This window comes from Peromyscus maniculatus, chromosome 1 (assembly GCF_049852395.1).
Source record: "Peromyscus maniculatus bairdii isolate BWxNUB_F1_BW_parent chromosome 1, HU_Pman_BW_mat_3.1, whole genome shotgun sequence".
NCBI classification, from domain to species: domain Eukaryota; kingdom Metazoa; phylum Chordata; class Mammalia; order Rodentia; family Cricetidae; genus Peromyscus; species Peromyscus maniculatus.
This window is the reverse complement of record NC_134852.1, coordinates 3,472,785-3,492,374: the sequence shown is the minus strand read 5'-3', so window position 1 is coordinate 3,492,374 and position 19,590 is coordinate 3,472,785. Positions and strand designations below refer to the sequence as shown.

The 19,590-nt window shown below is 38.7% G+C and overlaps 1 pseudogene; it reads left to right on the top strand.

Annotated features, from left to right (window-relative positions):
* Positions 1-19,590, top strand: part of LOC107400398 (vomeronasal type-2 receptor 116-like) — an 88,066-nt pseudogene that overhangs the window by 63,793 nt on the left and 4,683 nt on the right.

The window sequence follows — 19,590 nt, the reverse complement described above, 5'->3', positions numbered from 1 at the left end:
ATCAGGATATAAACAACTAAAAAAGGAACACAAAATCATGGATGCTAAGTTACACAAAACTGAATCATTACTAACTGAAGGAAAAAATCTAGAAGGACATTGACATTCCTAGATAGAATGGAATAAAATCATAACATATCAAATCCTGTGAAACACAAGGACAGCTGTCACAAGAGGAAAGTTTATGGAACTGTGAATCCATGTCAAAAAGAAATGAAAAATTCAATAGAAAGAAGGAATGAAGCCAATACTAAGATTAATAGCATGTTAGTCAATCAACAAAAGAAAAAAGAGAATTCAAATTAATAAAATTAGAGAAGGAAGGGGAGAGATTACAACAGACATTGAGGATATTCAGATGATCGTAAGAATATGCTATAAAACACATATATTCCTCGAAATTGGAAAAAAATAAAGAAATACATGAATTTCAAGGTATAAAAAAAACGTACAAATGAAGTTACAATTGAAGTTAATGGTTCGAATAGACATGTAACATCCAGTGAAATTAAAACATTAACTAAAAATATCCCAATTTTAAATAAAATTTTAAAGTTGAATGGAGTCAGTGCACAATTCTACCAGTCCTTCAAAGAAGAGCTAACATTAATATTTCTTAAACTATTGCACAAAATAGAAAAAGAAAGAACATTTACATTTTGAACATGATATTACCCTGATTTCAAAAACAACAAACACCCTACTATAAAATGAAGATAAATTTGTGGACAACCATTTATGAACATAAAAACAAATAAAATGCTTGAAAACTGAACTGAATAACACACAAAAATCATAATACACCATGATCATGTTGGCCTTATCCAATAGGTGCAGGAATGGTTCAGCACCTCTAAATCAATTAATGTAATCCACCATTAAACACACTAAATGACAGGGAAAAATGAATCATCTGGTTACATGGAGTAAGGCCTCTAAGAAAAATCCAACACCACTTCATGATGATAGTCAAGGAGAAAAGAGGTACAAATAAAATAAAGTCTGTTTTCTTATCAAATGAGTTTAAGGTGTTATTCATCTCCTCTTCTACAGAAACCAGCAACATGAAGAAAATAATATTGCATTTATATGAATCACTAAAAGCATGTCAACAGGGAATGAACTTTGGCACACAAATCTAAGAACTATGTATAAAATACAAACTTAATAAAACAAATGTTTCAAATATTATATTTTTGTGAAATGTCATAATATTCTTCCATATGTGTGGAAATTTCATGACTACAGAGTGCAACTTATTTTCCTCACTAGCGACTAATATTAACAGAATGAGTAGATATATCAGAAGGAAACATGATTGCAGTGCAATATAAGAACTGAGTTGGGTAGACAGGCCCGGCAGCGGAGACAAGCAGAAACAGGTAGGCCTGTGGCAGTGGCCTGCAGAGGTAGATGGGCTGGCAGCGGAAGCTGACAGGGACATTCAGGCCTGGTGGCAGCAGGCAGAAACATACAGGCCCAGCGGCGGCCCACAGAGGTAGACAGGCCTGGCAGCAGAGACAAGCAGACACAGGTAGGCCTGTGGCGGCGGCCCTCAGAGGTAGATGGGCCCAGCGGCGGCAGCCAGCAGAGACACACAGGCCCAGTGGCAGCCCGCAGAGGTAGACAGGCCCGTGGTGGCAGCCAGCAGAGACATACAGGCCCGGCTGCGGCCTGCAGAGGCAGACAGACCCAGCGGCAGCTGACAGGGACATACAGGCCTGGCGGCGGACTGCAGAGGTAGACAGGCCCGGCGATGGAGACAAGCAGACGCAGCTTGGAACAGGGACTCCTCTAACCCCAACACCCGGGGAAGAAGCTATCTCTGTGGGATGGAACCAGAACAAATCTCAACATTCCGTCTGAGGACAACCCAGGGCCCAGCTGCTGATCCTGCAAAACCCAAAAACTTGGAGGTGTTGGTGAGACTACCCTGCTCAGCTGAAACCCATCTGGTAGAGGATTCAGATGCCTACAGTTGGAAGTCTGAAGAAACAAGATCAGCTGAGGAGTTGATGAATGAACAAAACGTGACCTGGGAACACAGAAGAAGGTGCTGCCCAGCCATCAAACCAGATCACCAGAATCATAACTATATACTTCACTGACTGAGATCAGCTGCTCCTGAAGAAATATACCAATAGCACCAATTTAACCAAGAACTCCTACTAAACCAAGACTAAAAATTAGAACAAGAGAGGCACTCTCAGACATAGACACCACCTGCACCGCACAGAGGAAGAGATGAGTAGACGCCAGTGCAAAAATACAGGCAACAACATAAAGACCTATATGGCAACATCAGAACTTAGTGATTCTACACCTGCAAGACCTGAACATATTAAGACAGAAGAAACAGAAGAAATCAACCCTAAAATGACTTTAAGAAGATGATAGAGGCCCTTAAAGAAGAAATAAAACATTCCCTCAAAGTGGAAATAAAAACTTTCCTTAAAGAGGAAATGAAAAACTCCCTTAAAGAGGAAATAAAAACTTCCCTTAAAGAGGAAATGAAAAACTCCATTAAAGAGGAAATAAAAAACTCCCTTAAAGAAATGGAAGAAGAAATGAACAAAAAATGGGAAGAAATCAAAGAAAGCCAAGAAAAAGCAATTAAACAGATGAAAGAAACATTCCAAGATCTGAAAAATGAATTTGAGACAATAAAGAAAAGACATGCTGAGGGAATGCTGGAAATAGAAATCCTGACTAAACGAACAGGAACTACAGAAACAAGTATAACCAACTGATTGCAAGAGATGGAACAGAGAATCTCTGACACTGAAGACTGTGGTGGTAATCTAATTGTATTGAAATATTATTTTGATTTGTACTGAAATATTAATTTGATTGTATGTTAATAAATAAAGTTGTCTGGGGGTCAGAGCTATTAGAGCCATAGCAAGAGTGTGGCGGTGGTGGCACACACCTTTAATCCCATAGATATCTGTGTGTTCAGGGTCAGAGCTATTAGAGCCATAGCAAGAGTGTGGCGGTGGTGGCACACGCCTTTAATCCCATAAGATCTCTGTGTGTTCAGGGATACAGCCAGCATTGGAGACATATGCCTTTAAGACCTAGGGGGCTGTACATTCAGACAGTGACGAGGCAGTCATGTGTTTGGGTTTACAACCAATGAGAAGGCAGAACAACATACTTTAAAAATACGAACCGACAGGAAGTAGGTCTCTTTTCGCGAAGCTGGGACAGCAGGAGGAAGGGTGAGATTTTAGCTCTGAGCTCTGACCTCTCGGCTTTCTCTTTTACATTGTTTCTGTGTTTCTTATTTAATAAGACGGTTGGATACATCTACAGAAGACACAATAGAGAAAATAGATTCGTCAGTCAAAGAAAACACTAAAGACAAAAAAGTCGTAACACAAAACGTCCAGGAAATTTGGGACACCATGAAAAGACCAAACCTAAGAATAATAGGGATAGAAAAAGGAGAAGAATACCAACTCAAAGGCACAGAAAATATATTCAACAAAATCATAGAAGAAAACTTTCCTAACCTAAAGGAAGAAATACCTATGAAGATACAAGAAGCTTACAGAACACCGAATAGGCTGGATCCAAAAAAAAAGTCCCCTCGCCACATAATAATCAAAACACTAAACATACAGAACAAAGAAAAAATATTAAGAGCCACAAAGGAAAAAGACCAAGTAACATATAAAGGCAAACCCATCAGAATAACACCAGACTACTCAATAGAGACTATGAAAGCTAGAAGATCCTGGACAAATCTCATGCAGACACTAAGAGACCACAGATGCCAAGCCAGACAAAACTCTCAATCACCATAGGCAGAGTAAACAAAATATTCCAGGATAAAACCAGATTTAATCAATACCTGTCCACAAACCCAGCCCTACAGAAAGCACTAGAAGGGAAAATCCAACCCAAAGAATTTAAAAACATCCATGAAAAATCAAGCAACAGATAATTCCACATCAACATACACCACAGAGGACAACACAACACAACCACAACAAAAATAACAGGAATTAACAATCACTGGTCATTAATATCCATCAATATCAATAGTCTCAACTCACCTATAAAAAGACACAGGCTAACAGAATGGATAAGAAAACAGGACCCATCCATCTGCTGCATACAAGAAATACACCTTAACTCCAAAGACAGACACTACCTCCGAGTAAAGGCTGGGAAAAGGCTTTCCAAGCAAATGGACCTAAGAAACAAGCTGGTGTAGCTATCCTAATAAAATAGACTTCAAACTAAAATCAATCAAAAGAGACCAGGATGGATATTACATATTTATCATGTGAAAAATCCACCAAGATGAAGTCTCGATTTTGAACATTTATGCTCCAAATATAAAAGCACCCACATTCATAAAAGAAACACTACTAAAGTTTAAAATGCACATCAAACCCCACACATTAGTAGTGGGAGATTTTAACACACCACTCTCACCAAAAGATACATCTACCAGACTGAAACTTAACAAAGAAGTAAAGGACCTAACAGATGTTATGACTCAAATGGATCTAATAGATAGCTACAGAATATTCCATCCTAACACAAAAGAATATACCTTCTTCTTAGCACCCCATGGAACCTTCTCAAAAATTGACCACATACTTGGACACAAAACAAATCTCATCAGATACAAAAAATTGGAATAACCTCCTGTATTTTATTAGACCACCATGCCTTAGAGTTAGAATTCAACGACAACAAAAATTATAGAAAACCCACAAACTCATGGAAACTGAATAATGCCAACCTGAAACATCAATTGGTCAAGGAAGAAATAAAGAAAGATATTAAAGATTTCCTAGAATTCAATGAAAATGAAAGCACAACATATCCAAACTTATGGGACACTATCAAAGCAGTGCTAAGAGGAAAATTCATAGCTCTAAATGCACACATAAAGAAGATGGAGCAATCCCATACCAATGAATTAACAGCACAACTGAAAGCTCTAGAACAAAAAGAAACAAACTCACCCAGGAGAAATAGACACCAGGAAATAATCAAATTGAGGGATAAAAATCAACGAAATGGAAAACAAGAGAACAATACAAAAAATCAATGAAACAAAGAGTTGGTTCTTTGAAAAAATCAACAAGATAGATAAACCCCTAGCCAAATTAACCAAAAGCAAAGAGAGAGCACCCAAATTCACAAAATCAGAAATGAAAAGGGAGACATAACAACAGACAACGAGGAAATCCAGGGAATCATCAGATCATACTTCAAAAACCTGTACTCCACAAAAATGGAAAACCAGGAAGAAATGGACAATTTTCTGGATAAATACCACATACCAAAATTAAATCAAGACCAGATAAACCATTTAAATAGACCAATAACCCCTAAAGAAATAGAAACAGTCATCAAAAGTCTCCCAACCGAAAAAAAAAAAGCCCAGGACCAGATGGTTTCAGTGCAGAATTCTACCGGACTTTCAAAGAAGAACTAATATCAATACTCTTCAAAGTGTTCCACACAAAGAAACAAATGGAACACTACCAAACTCTTTTTATGAGGCTACAATGACCCTGATACCCAAACCACACAAAGATGCAACAAAGAAAGAGAACTACAGACCAATCTCCCACATGAACATTGATGCAAAAATAATCAACAAAATATTGGCAAACCGAATCCAAGAATATATCAAAACAATCATCCATCACGACCAAGTAGGATTCATCCCAGGGATGCAAGGATGGTTCAACATACGAAAGTCAGTCAATGTAATACACCATATAAACAAACTGAAAGAAAAAAAACCACATGATCATCTCCTTAGATGCTGGAAAAAACCTTTGACAAAATCCAACACCCCTTCATGATAAAGGTCTTTGAAAGATCAGGAATACAAGGAACATTTCTAAACATAATAAAAGCAATTTAGAGCAAGCCAACAGTAAACATCAAATTAAATGGAGAGAAACTCAAAGCGATACCACTAAAATCAGGAACAAGACAAGACTTTCCACTCTCCCCATATTTATTCAAAATAGTACTAGAAGTTCTAGCTAGAGCAATAAGACAACAAACGGAGATCAAAGGGATACAAATTGGCAAGGAAGAAGTCAAACTTTCACTATTTGCAGATGATATGATAGTATACATAAGTGACCCCAAAAACTCTACCAGGGAACTCATACAGCTGATAAACTCCTTCAGTAAAGTGGCAGGATACAAGATCAACTCAAAAAAATCAGTAGCCCTCCTATACACAAATGATAAAAGGGATGAGAAAGAAGTCAGAGAAACATCACCCTTTACAATAGCCACAAATAATATAAAACACCTTGGGATAACACTAACTAAACAAGTGAAGGACCTTTTTGATAAGAACTTTAAATCTCTAAAGAAAGAAATTGAAGAAGATATCAGAAAATGGAAGGATCTCCCATGCCCATGAATAGGTAGGATTAACATAGTAAAAATGGCAATCTTACCAAAAGCAATCTACAGATTCAATGCAATCCCAATCAAAATCCCAACATAATCCTTCACAGACTTGGAAAGAAAAATACTTAACTTCATATGGAAAAACAAAAGACCCAGGATAGCTAAAAGAATTTTATATGATAAAGCAACCTTTGGAGGCATCACCATCCCTGACCTCAAACTCTACTATAGAGCTATAGTAATAAAAACAGCTTGTACTGGTATAAAACTGACATACGGACCAATGGAATCGAATTGAAGACCCTGACATTAATCCATGCACATATGAACACCTGGTTTTTGACAAAGGAGCCAAAACTATACAATGGAACAAAGAAAGTATCTTCAACAAATGGTGCTGGCATAACTGGATGTCAATATTTAAAAAGATTACAAATAGATCCATATCTGTCACCATGCACAAAACTCAAGTCCAAGTGGATCAAGACCTGAACATAAATCCAGTTACACTAAACTTAATAGAAAACAAAGTAGGAAACACTCTTGAACGCATTGGCACTGGAGACTATTTCCTAAATAAAACACCAACAGCACAGACCCTGAGCACAACAATTAATAAATGGGACCTCTCGAAATTGAGAAGCTTTTGCAGGGCAAAAGACACAGTCAATAAGACAAAAACACAGCCAACAGAATGGGAAAAGATCTTCACCAACCCCACATCTGACAGAGGATTGATCTCCACAGTATATAAAGAACTCAGGAAACTAGACATCAAAATACTGAACAGTCCAATTAAAAAATGGGCTAAAGAGCTAAACAGAGAATTCACAAAACAAGAACTACAAATGGCTGAAAGACATTTAAAGAAATGCTCAACATCCTTAATCATCAGAGAAATGCAAATCAAAACGACCCTGAGATACCACCTGCCAGAATGGCTACAATCAAAAACACCAATGACAGCCAATGTTGGAGAGGATGTGGAGCAAAGGGAACACTCCTCCACTGTTGGTGGGAATGTAAACTTGTACAACCACTGTGGAAATCAGTATGGCGGTTTCTCAGAAAATTAGGAATCGAACTACCTCAAGACCCAGCCATCCCACTCTTGGGCATATACCCAATGAATGCTCATTCATACCATAAAGATACATGCTCAGCTATGTTCAAAGCAGCACTATTTGTAATAGCCAGAACCTGGAAACAACCTTGATGCCCATCAACGGAAGAATGGATGGAAAAAATGTGGTATATATACACAATGGAATACTACTCAGCAGAGAAAAACAATGAAAGCATGGAATTTGCAGGCAAATGGATGGAACTAGAAAAAATCATCCTGAGTGAGGTAACCCAAACCCAGAAAGACAGTCATGGTATGTACTCACTCATAAGTGGATTCTAGATATAAAATAAAGAACAATCAGACCACAACCCATAGAACCATAGAGGCTATATATGTAGCATGGAGGTCCCTAGGACCACTGTGGTTTATAATAAATTTCAGTTTTACTCAATTATTGAAAAAAAATAGCCAAATGAATGGAAACACATGAACTATGAACCAAAGGATGAGGGGCCCCCAGCTGGATCAGACCCTCTGAATAGGTGAGACAGTTGATTGGCTTGATCAGTTTGGGAGGCAACTAGGCAGTGGGACCAAGTCCTGTGCTCATTGCATGAGTTGGCTGTTTGAAACCTAGAGCTTATGCAGGGACACTTGTCTCAGTCTGGGAGGAAGGGACTGAACCTGCCTGGACTGAGTCTACCAGGTTGATAGCAGTCCTCGGGGAGGATTTGCCCTGGAGGAGGTGGGAATGGGGGGTAGTCTGAGGGGTAAGGGGAGGGGGTGGGAGGGGGGAGAATAAGGGAACCCGTGGCTGATATGTAAAACTGAATGGTATTGTAAAATAAAATAAAAATAACATAAAATGTCCTGCCTACCCCTAAAGATGAGAGAATTGAGCTGTCTCTGTGTAGGAGGATGGCATAACATTTTAGTAAAACCAAAAAACATATCAAAAACTCTTAAATTTGTGCTTTATTAAATTTGCCTGGAGATCAGAGGAAATAGCAAGCCACTTTAAGTAAACAAAGAAGTCAGGGAGTGGTAGCATACACCCTTAATCCTATCACTTAGCAGGCAGGATCTCTGTGTGTTCAAGGCCATACTAGGTAACAGAGCCAAGCGTGGTGACACGTGCCTTTAATCCCAGTACCAACCATAGAGACCCAGAGATCTATACAGACAGACAGAAAGTGACAGAGCTGTGTAGGAAGAGGAAGTGAGGTAGCTAGGCTAAGAGAGCCAATGAGAGGGCAGAACAGCAAGGCGATAAAGGCATGGGTAGACAGGAAATAACTTGCATTTGGAAGCTGTAGAGTTGGTGAGGTAATGCTGGCTGGTGGCTTTTCCTATTTCCCCAATCTAAGGCTTTCACCCCTAAAAAAAAAAGTGTATGTCTGGGAAGCTCAGGATGCAAACAGAAATGGGACGAGTAGGCAATGCAACATGAAAGATGAACATCAAAAGGTGATATGGGTCCTAGCATGAAAGCCAAGTAGGAGAAAATGTGTAAAACTAGTATCTGAAGGGCTAAAGACCTAACACTGGAGTTAGTTAAATGGCATAAACACTTTCCTATAGAGAAACTATTTGAACCTTAATACTTATTCCCTTTAAAAAAGAAATCCAAGGAATTTTCTCAGGAGTAGAGACTTCAGCATCATCAATAAGGCTGTTTTCTAAGGTCAGTGAGAAAATGTACACCCACTTCCTGGTAGACGAATACTGATGACCTCATGGCTCCCTTTTATCTTGTATTTTTATGGTACTGATTACATTAATTAGAAGATATTGTATAATGAAGCTTATCAGAAAAAAATTAATAGGTTTTCTTAATAAGTTTCTCTGTGATTTGTGTTGCTGATATGAACAGCAATTATCTAGCTAAGTAATGATCTGGTAATGAGCATGTCTATTTGAAATTACTTTGAAAGTGCATTGATTTTTTTTTGCTGTGAGTAAGGAATTTTGACAAGAAGATTTATAAAACCCCACAACAGTGAACCTTGTTATCTATTAAGATGGTCCTGAAATATCTCATTAAAAGCCTAAAATTCTGTAATTCTATTTCTTGGCCCTTAGACAGTCCTGAGAAACTTTTTCAGGAATTGCAGTTATCAGTTCTATGTAGGATTTGTTCTGGTCAATTGGATCCACAGATTTTGTTTAGAACTGTCTTTTAATTAAATGACAAATAACTCAAAGTCAAAAAAAAAAAGAACTGAGTTGACTTTTGCAGGTATTAAAAGCAAAATGGGGGAGGGAGTGTTACAGTGCAGATGTGTAAACCTGTTGCTTTTGGAGAAATGAGGGGGAGAAGCAGGAAAAAGCCAAGTTTATGTGCCAAAAAATATGTATTGTTAAATACAGATGAAGATAACAAGCCCTATTTGAAGTTTTCACTGTCTAGCAGCATGTGAATGCACACACAACATAGAAAAATATATACACGTATCACACAACACACATAAAAATGAATTATTTTAGAAATGTCAACTGATATTCAGACAGATTGAATGGCCTGGAAGTTCCTGAATTAAAGAATGTCTTAGTAACTAGGGGCTTGTTCAAGAAACATTTTATTTTTCATGGTTTTGCAGATTGAAAGTTGAGTTCTAGGAGATCTGAAGACCTACTTCTAACTCATGGACAGAATTTATCACAGATATAAGGCAACTGATTCTTTACTTACCCTCTCAAATCTCAAGTTATTGGGAGGTTCACATTCAGGGTTTTTCATAGTCTTAAAGAAATAAAAACAAAAAGCTTTTTAAGTCATATAGGAATTTAATACAGTAGAAGCTTCTAAAATTTATACATATATAAAAGAAATCTCAATGGAATCACCAAAAAAACAGGGAGCAAAAGCCCCAACAAAATATTTCTCACCAGAAGGCAAAACTTCCAATTTAGGGAAAGGTTAATTGAGTTGTTATCAATACGGGTTTCCTGGAAATACCCAAACAACCCAGGATGCTGCTAAAGATATTCGTTGCTCTCCACAAATTGATGGTAAAACCCCATTGATAATGACATCACTACAGGACTCATTGAACATGGAAAAGTTGAGCTAGTGCCTACCTAGAATCTTTGCTTCTATACACTAGTGTCATATAACTGGAAGGCAGTCTGCAGGGAGATTGCATGGAGGTAAACACCAACCTAATTTATAGACCTCTCAATCTACAATGATGTCCTGCCTGCAAGATATACTGGTGCAAAATGGCTCAAAAATTGTGGGACTAAACAACCCATATCTGATTGGATTTTAGGTTCAATCCATGACATGGAAACCAACACTTCTCAGATTGTCAAGAACTTGAAACAAGATAGGCCATGGAACCAGGGGGAAACCAAATACTATTGTTTTGCTAAAGACATGTAACAATAAAATGTCTCCTAAGGATATTCTACAATATTCATAGATCATTGTGTCACTCAGTTATCATCAAAGATGTTCTCTCCAGCCATGGAACACTCATTCCTAAATGAGATGTCTTCTTAAAGTCCTTTCCTTCAGATCTCAGGGAACCCTATAGAAGAGGAGGTGGGAAGATGGTAAGAGTCAGAGAAAGTGGAAGACATTGAGGAAACAAGACTTTCTAAACATAGCAGGACTGATACACATATGAACTCAAGAGACTGGGAAGGATGTCCAAAGCCTGCACCACTAAGACAGATGGGTTGCCAGCACTGAGAGAGGAAGTGAACACAAGCTCTCATCTTTAATACAGAAGCCAACTCCAAGTTGTCACAAGCCTCGATCACTAACCCAGTCGCAAATACAATAACTAGTTTTCTTCAAGGGAGTCTCATTGGTATACAAACAATTCTTAAGTGCAGGCCCCATGCTCAGTAGTAACGGGAAAACAAAAAAAAATAAACTTAATAACATTTGTGGATTTTAATTTTTTTTAGGATTATATGACTTTTGTGTACAATTATTGTTTCTGATTTCTTCTTTTCATGATTTTCAATGTATGAAAATGTGTGCCTTTTCCTCTATTGGGTTTTTCTTTTCTTTTTTCTTTGGATGTTTTTCTTCTGTTTGTTTACTTATTTTGTCCAATTTTGGCTTGTTTGTTTCTATGTTAATTTATCATGATTTTTTGGTAGCTGTTTGTTTTCTAATGAGAGAGGAATAAAGGGTACAGATTTGAGCAGGAGGGGAATTGAGGGGAACCTAGAGTAGTTGGTGGAGGAGAAACTGTAATCAGATCATATTGTGTGAAAAAAATCTACTTTCAGTTTGCTTGCACATATGTTATGGTTGTGTGGTGTGAGTCTTCCTCCTAAACATTGTTCTACCTTCTGTGCGGGTTCAAGTTGAGGAACTACCAATGTATTTTGGCCATGATGTTTGCAATTGAGGAGATCAATAGGAATCCCTATCTTTTACCTAATACATCCCTGTGATTTGAGGTCCATAATGTCCCAAATGGTCAAAGGGCACTCTGGCAATGGCATCCCTAACTACAGATATGCAAGAGAGGGCATGTCAGCTCCTGTACTTACGGAACCATCATGGGCAATATCCGAATACATAGGGGCACTGCTGGATCTTTACAAATTTTCACACTTGAGAGAATGTGATGGTATAAGACATGATGTCAGCTCTGCTTGGTGTAGCTAGAGTTTTCCTGCCTTGCCCACAGTCAGGACAAATCTTTGTCACCCACCAGTCCCACAGCAGCTCAGACCCCGCCAAGTAAACACAGAGACTTATATTGCTTACAAACTGTATGGCCGTGGCAGGCTTCTTGCTAACTGTTCTTATAGCTTAAATTAATCCATTTCCATAAATCTATACCTTGCCACGTGGCCGGCAGCTTACCAGAGTCTTTACAAGCAGATTGTAATAAAATTAATTAAAGATAATAACTATAAAGGGCATTTATAATAATAAATACCAACAAAAAATAAACAAAATCTTTATGTTTATGAATATTTGAATTAGGCATATGTAGAGGGTAGTAAGTCCATACAGGGCCAGGTCCATGTGACATCTACCTGAGGCATCTGATGCCCTTTGTACCAGAGATACAGGCAGTAACATGGCACTTCACATATTCTTGGAACTGGACTTAGGCCTCCTGTAAGAGCAGACCATGTTCTTAACAGCTTTCCAGCCCCTTAAAGAACAACAAACCAAAAATGCAATCATAGCTGTCCATAAATGCTGGTTGGTTTTATTCATGGAATGACTTAAAATCCTGGAAGCACATCATTGCTCTCATTTATTATCCACAATTTAGCACAATTCCAATCATATTTCACTTACTTGCTGTGAATGGGGTATTATTGTTCAATTCAAATATTCTGTATTACCACTCTCACTTGGGAGTTCTCATGTTGTCTTGTTCATGCTGTTTTACCAATAACTCCTTCACCATTGAGTACACTAGTAGAACCCAGGTCTGTTGGAGCCCACAGAGGTTTCCTAGTGATATCTGAGCTTGCTTTAGTAGCATGGCTTCCTAAGAGGATGATTGGACCTCAGGACTGGCTACTAGCTGTTTTGTAGGGTCTACCTTTAGTTGTATCTGGTAAGGGGGAGGTCTTTTGCCTCCCCCCTTGGCATTGATATAAAAAGCCCTTTGGAATAAAGTTCTGAGCCAGTGGATTAGGATCTAGGCCCCTCTGAGACTATCCTATGTTTCTGTCTCTCTCTCTCTCTTCCCTCTATAATTCTACCTAAATCTCTCATTCCTCACTCCCCAAGAACACCCAGGGGGAAAATGTGGGGGCGGGTCCTGACACAGGTCTCATATAGAAGGAAATTGGGGAAGTAAGCAAGTGCTTTGTGCTCACTAAGGTGGTGGTATAAGATACAAGACTTCTCGGTGCTATGAATGCATTGTGTTTTCTACCTTAAGAGTAGGATTAATTCATTTTATAAACTATTTGCTATCCCTATTCCCTGATGAGGACACAACTAAGGGCATCATATTTAAATAATTTTTTGTGAGAATTTCATACATTATAAAACCACCCTCTCTCCTCATTCTAGTTCCCACACATCACATGCAACAAAACACTCAAACTCATGAGCTCTTTTTCATTTACTATTTTCAAACACTATTTTTCATTTACTGCTTTCACATACATATGCACTTGCACACACACACACAGACACACACAATTCTATTTGCTATTGCTCTACTACTTGTGTGTTTGGTGATGATCATATGGGAATAAAAAAAAACCTATAAGTGGTTTCATCCAGGATAAGACTAAGTCTCCATCTCTCTTGAGGGCATCACTTCTAATCCAGACAGAAAGATTCATATTATAGTGTATCAATAGGATCTGTGTTTGACCTTGAAGAAGATAGGCATTATGATACCGATGCAATGCTCTTCAGAAAAGTCTCAACTACATCTTTATCAATAAATATGTGGATGTTTTCAAGATTCCAAAATACAGATTACACTGACGTGGCCTGTCCATAAGAAATGCTGAAGTTGCACTAACAATACTTTTTCTTTCTGCATCAGATATGGATCAGTGTATGAAGTGTCCAGAGGACCAGTATGCCAATGCAGAGCAGAACAAGTGCCTGTACAAAGATGTGACCTTTCTGGCCTTTGATGACCCCTTGGGGATGACTCTGTCCTGTATGGCCGTGGGTTTGTCTACATTCACCGTTCTGGTTCTTGGGATCTTTGTGAAGCACCAAGACACTCCCATTGTGAAGGCCAATAACGTCACTCTCAGTTACATCCTGCTCATCTCCCTCATCTTCTGTTTCCTTTGCTCCTTGCTCTTCATTGGCCATCCCAACTCAGCTACCTGTATCCTGCAGCAAATAACATATGGACTTTCATTCACTGTGGCTGTTTCCACTGTGTTGGCCAAGACAATTACTGTGGTTTTGGCTTTCAAAGTCACAACTCCTGGAAGAAGGATGAAGTGGCTTCTGGTATCAGGGGCACCAACCTACATCATTCCCTTCTCATCCAAATTATTCTCTGTGCATTCTGGCTGGGCAATTCTCCTCCCTCTGTTGACATTGATGCACACTCTGAGCATGGCCACATCATCATTGTGTGCAACAAGGGCTCAGTAACTGCTTTCTATTCTGTCTTAGGATACCTGGGCTCTCTGGCCCTGGGGAGCTTCACTGTGGCTTTCTTGGCCAGGAATCTCCCTGACTCATTCAATGAAGCCAAATTCTTGACATTCAGCATGCTGTTGTTCTGCAGTGTCTGGGTCACTTTTCTCCCTGTCTACCAAAGCACCAAGGGCAAGGTCATGGTGGCTGTGGAGGTCTTCTCCATCTTAGCCTCCAGTGCTGGCTTGCTGGCATGCATCTTTGTCCCCAAGTGCTACATCATTTTGGTAAGACCAGAGAGAAATTCTCTTCAAAAGTTAAGGGAGAAAACATTTTCCAGGACTCACATTTCATAAATTTCAACTGTCAAATGTAATGTTGGTACAGAACCAACTGTTAGGATACAATGCAAGATTATTCATTAGCTAATGACTCTCACTGTTTCTTCTAATGGTGTTGTTTATCAGTGTCATGTATGCTACTTTTATCTATATTGCCTCCCATAACTTTCTACTCAGCCACCAATTTCTAAAGGACTTTGCATTTGGACATTAGTGATGAGTGGAAGTGTTCTTTTTGTCTCTAAGATGTAATAAGATTTGAAATTATCTCAGAGGTTTCATTTTGATAACTTAGTGAATGTAAGACTTTGACAGCAATTGATTATTGGAGAAATTGAAGGAAGTTTGTGACCTCATGTTTTCAGATGAAGGCAACAAAATGCTACCCCTTGTAAGCTGGAAGACTACAGAATCGTGATGCATCTTTGGATTTAGTGAAGTAGAACTTAGGAGTGACATGGATGTTTCAATACACAGATATTGCAGAATATTGCAGAAACTGGAGAGATGTCTCATCAGACAAAATCATATACTGCTCTTGTAAAGTGGTAGAGTTCAATATACAGACATCATAAAATGTAGTTTACACCCCCCGTAACAGTATCTCCATGGGATCAATGTCCTCTTTGGACCTCCAAGGACTGTTATGCACACACACACACACACACACACACACACACACACACACACCAGAATCCAAACCTTTTCTGTCTGTCACTAGAAAAAAAAGAGATTTCTGTGGGATAATAATAAAATGAAACATACTAAGAAAAAACAAGACAATAACACATTAGATTGAACAAAACAAACAAAAAGAAGGAAAGGAGCGCAAGAAATATCAGATAAATCAGAGACCCACTTGGTTACACATTTTCAGTCCCATAAAAACTGTAAAGTGGTAGCCATTGTACATAGTCAAAGAAACTAGTAGGCTTAAATGAGAGAAGAAAAAAAATAAGAAGAGAAATCAAAACAAAATGAAACAAAACAAAAAAGATTAAAACAACAAAGAAATAAAGAAACAAAAAAGGAAAACACCCTGACATGATATTGTGAGACAAGAAACATCCAAAGATGCCACTAAGTTTATTTTCTTTTTGTCATCTACTGTTACACATGCATTCTATTCTGCCTCCTGAGGGCTGGGATTAAAGGTGAGCACTACCACCACTGAGGGCTCTTCTTAATCACCACTAATTTCTCAACTCAGCCAACCAGCATCCAGTATCTCAGTAAAACAAAGATTTCACTTTAGTAGACAGCCCAGCTCAAAGTGGGTGGTGACATCCCCAGGCTGGTGGTCCTGAGTTCTATAAGAAAGCAGACCGAGCAAGGAAGTAAGCAGCACCTCTCCATGGCCTCTGCCTCAGTTCCTGTTTGATTTTGATCCTGGCTTCCTGAAACGATGGACTCAAACGTGAAAGTGTATGAAAAATAAGCCTTTTCCTTTACAACTTGTTTTTTGGCCATGTTGTTTTATTGTAGCTATAGGAACTCTAACTAAGACAATGTGGTACCAGGAGTGGGGTCTTGCTTTTACACCCGTGACCACGTTGTTTTGTAGGAGGACTATGGAGGGACTTTGAAACATTGTGTAAGAAAATCCTTTGAGTGTTTACCTAATGGGAGCTGTTCTGTAGTAGCTAGGAACATAAGAATGTTGAGTGCAATGCAGAAGATGGGAGCATGGCTTGTGAAGTTTCAGAGGGAAGTTTAAAGACTCTATTTGGGCCATTTGTTATTTTGAATTAAGATTCTGTGGTTTACGGCATGAATCATTCTCTCACACTGCAGCTTCCATGACGAGATTAAAAAAATTTCCCTTATTTTATTTTATTCCATTTTCCCTTTTTTCTCTTATATATTCTCTCTCTCTCTCTCTCTCTCTCTCTCTCTCTCTCTCTCTCTCTCTCTCTCTCACACACACACACACACACACACAGTGTTTGAATGGAGCAGCCAACTGAACAAAGTGTATTTCCATGAGAATGAGGGAAGTACATCATGGGAAGAGTCCTGGGGCTTTATCGACACATGAAACATCCTCTTCTCTATTGGGAACCCTGTGTGTATAAGAATGTGTGCCAGTCCACATCTTCTTTATGGATTATTATTTACTCTTGTCTTCCTGACTGATCTGGCTCTCTCAGACATGGTTCACTAAGTCTTTGTTCACATACAGGCATCACACAGACAGGTTCTGAAGCTGAGTGCCAAGTATCTTCTGCTGATTCTATCTGGAGTCCAGGATATAGAGAAGCCTCTGCTTCAATGGCTGCAAATGGCCTTCCTGGATTGTAGGTCTTTTCCAGTCTGTATGAGTTGAAGGAATATGCACTCCTTTAGCAAAAGGTGAAGGACTGTGAGGAAGTGACAAGATAAAGGCTGCTTGGATGTTTAGAGTAACACAGAGAAGTGAGTACAGAGTCAGTGGGAGTAGTTACATCTGGGCATTTTGCACAGGGCATCATAATTCAAGAGAGGCTGCTGGTGTTGACTACAAATTGGCTGTTCTGGTTGACATTTGGAGTTGGGTTATAAAATGAGGTCCCGAGTTTGCAATAACTTAGTATGTATGGTATAGTATAATCTTCATGAAAAGCTGCATCGAATGTGAATAATTTGAATTTCTTCAGAATAAAACATATAAGAAAAGAACACATGACAATTTGGAGAATGGTCTCAAGGGCTTCAGAAACAGAACACTATATTATCACAAATTTGTTGTAATGAATGTCAAATTTAAAAATGTTTAATATTTACATGTATAACTCTTGAAACTGTTCATCAACATATGTAATTGACAGCAGAAATATTTTTTTTGGAATATTCTAGTGGTCAAATTAATAAAATATGTGAATGATCCAAGTGGAAAATTCCCAAATTATCATTTCATCAGTAAATGAAATCAATAACACAAAAGTAATAGTGAATGTAAGAGGAGAACTCAAATTGAAGGCTATATTCCAACATGAATAAGAGGATTGATGCAAAATTCATTTAGCCTAATATGATTACTTAAAGAAATAATAGCATATGGGATCAAATGCCAAATTATGACTTCACATGTGAGTATTCAGAGAGTGGAGAACAATTATACATCAAAACTCTTTAATTAAAGAAATATGGGAGCTAGGTTTTAAGGTTTGTTCTTCTAGCATATGTTGTGTCCCTAATGTGATGAAGTGAGTTCATTTCTGGTCTTAATAGTATTATGTAGCACTTGGGAACAATGATGATGCCTAAGAGTGATTGATGTACTGGAAGCCAAGATAGAGAGGATTTTCATAGCCACCATGACCTTCCCCTTGGTGCTATGGTAGACAGGGAGGAATCTGACCCAGACACTGCAGAACACCAGCATGCTGAAAGCCAGGAACTTGGCTTCATTGAATGTGTCAGGCAGATTCCTGGACAAAAAAGCCATGAGGTAACTCCCTATAATCAGTGTCCCCAGGTATCCCAGGATGCAGTAAAGGCAATAGCTGAGCCTTTGTTGCAAATGATGATGATGTGTCCATGTTCTGAAAGGATATCTTTGTCAATAAATGGAGGAGAGGTTGCCATCCAGATTCCAGAGAGAACAACTTGCAGCAGGGTGCAGATAGGAATGATGAAATAAGGGGCCCTTGCAATCAGCAGCCACCTCCTTATTCTCCTTGGAGTAGTGATCTTGAAGGCTATAAGTACAGTGAGAGTTTTGGCCATCACAGTGGAAAGAGCCACAGTGATCAGAAATCCAAATATGTTCTTCTGTAGGATACAGGTGCTGTTCTAGGATGGCCAATGTAAAACAAGAAACAGAGAAAACAGAGGAGGAGAGTGATGAGCAGGACACAACTGAGATGCTGGTTATTGGCCTTGACTATAGGAATGTCTCTGTGTTTCAGAAACACCCCAAGAACAACAGCTGTGAGTGAGGAGAAGCCCAGGGACATGACGCTCAAATCTTCCCCAAGGGTCTTCATAGGCCAGAAATGTCACAGTCTTATGTTGGTAGTTACTCTTCTCAGTATTTGCATAGTGTGTTTCTGGACACTTCACACACTGGTCCACATCTGGCAGAAATGCAGGTGGTTATGAATGCACACTCAGGTTCCCCCTTTTATTCTAAGTCACTTACCTGCTCGAGAATATTGCAATGATATCTGAACCACCTTGTTTTGTTTCAGATACAAATACAGAAGGATAAAACTCAATTTGCCTTCTGCTTCATGATGATAGAAATTAAGCAGCACCAATGCTTTCTCTGTTGTTACTCCTATGGTATCCTCTCCTGGAGTGACACTGTTGTATCTGTTTTACAAGTCACTAGAGCACTGGCATACCTCACATGAACCTAATTTCACTCTGTCATTGCCTCTTCATTAATACATCTCCATTCTTAAGAGGGCACGAGAGTTCAGTGCAATAGAGAGGATGTCCTTTGAAATCCTTTGAAATCTTATATGATGTTCTCTTGTATTCCAAATGCATCTACATTCATAATTCCATGGTGTTCTCCAAGTTTGTTCCTTCTATGAAGGAGCACGAATGAGTTAAAATTCTTAAATTCTTGCAGCCTTGAACCACTTCATCAGTGACACTGTTCTCATAACTCTGTATAGCAGTATCTCTGCATGGCAGAGATACAGAACTACTCATGTATTCTTATGTCTTCATGGTCAAGTGTTTGAACTCTCTGTTCCTGATATCTTATCAATTTACTCTTGGCTTATGAT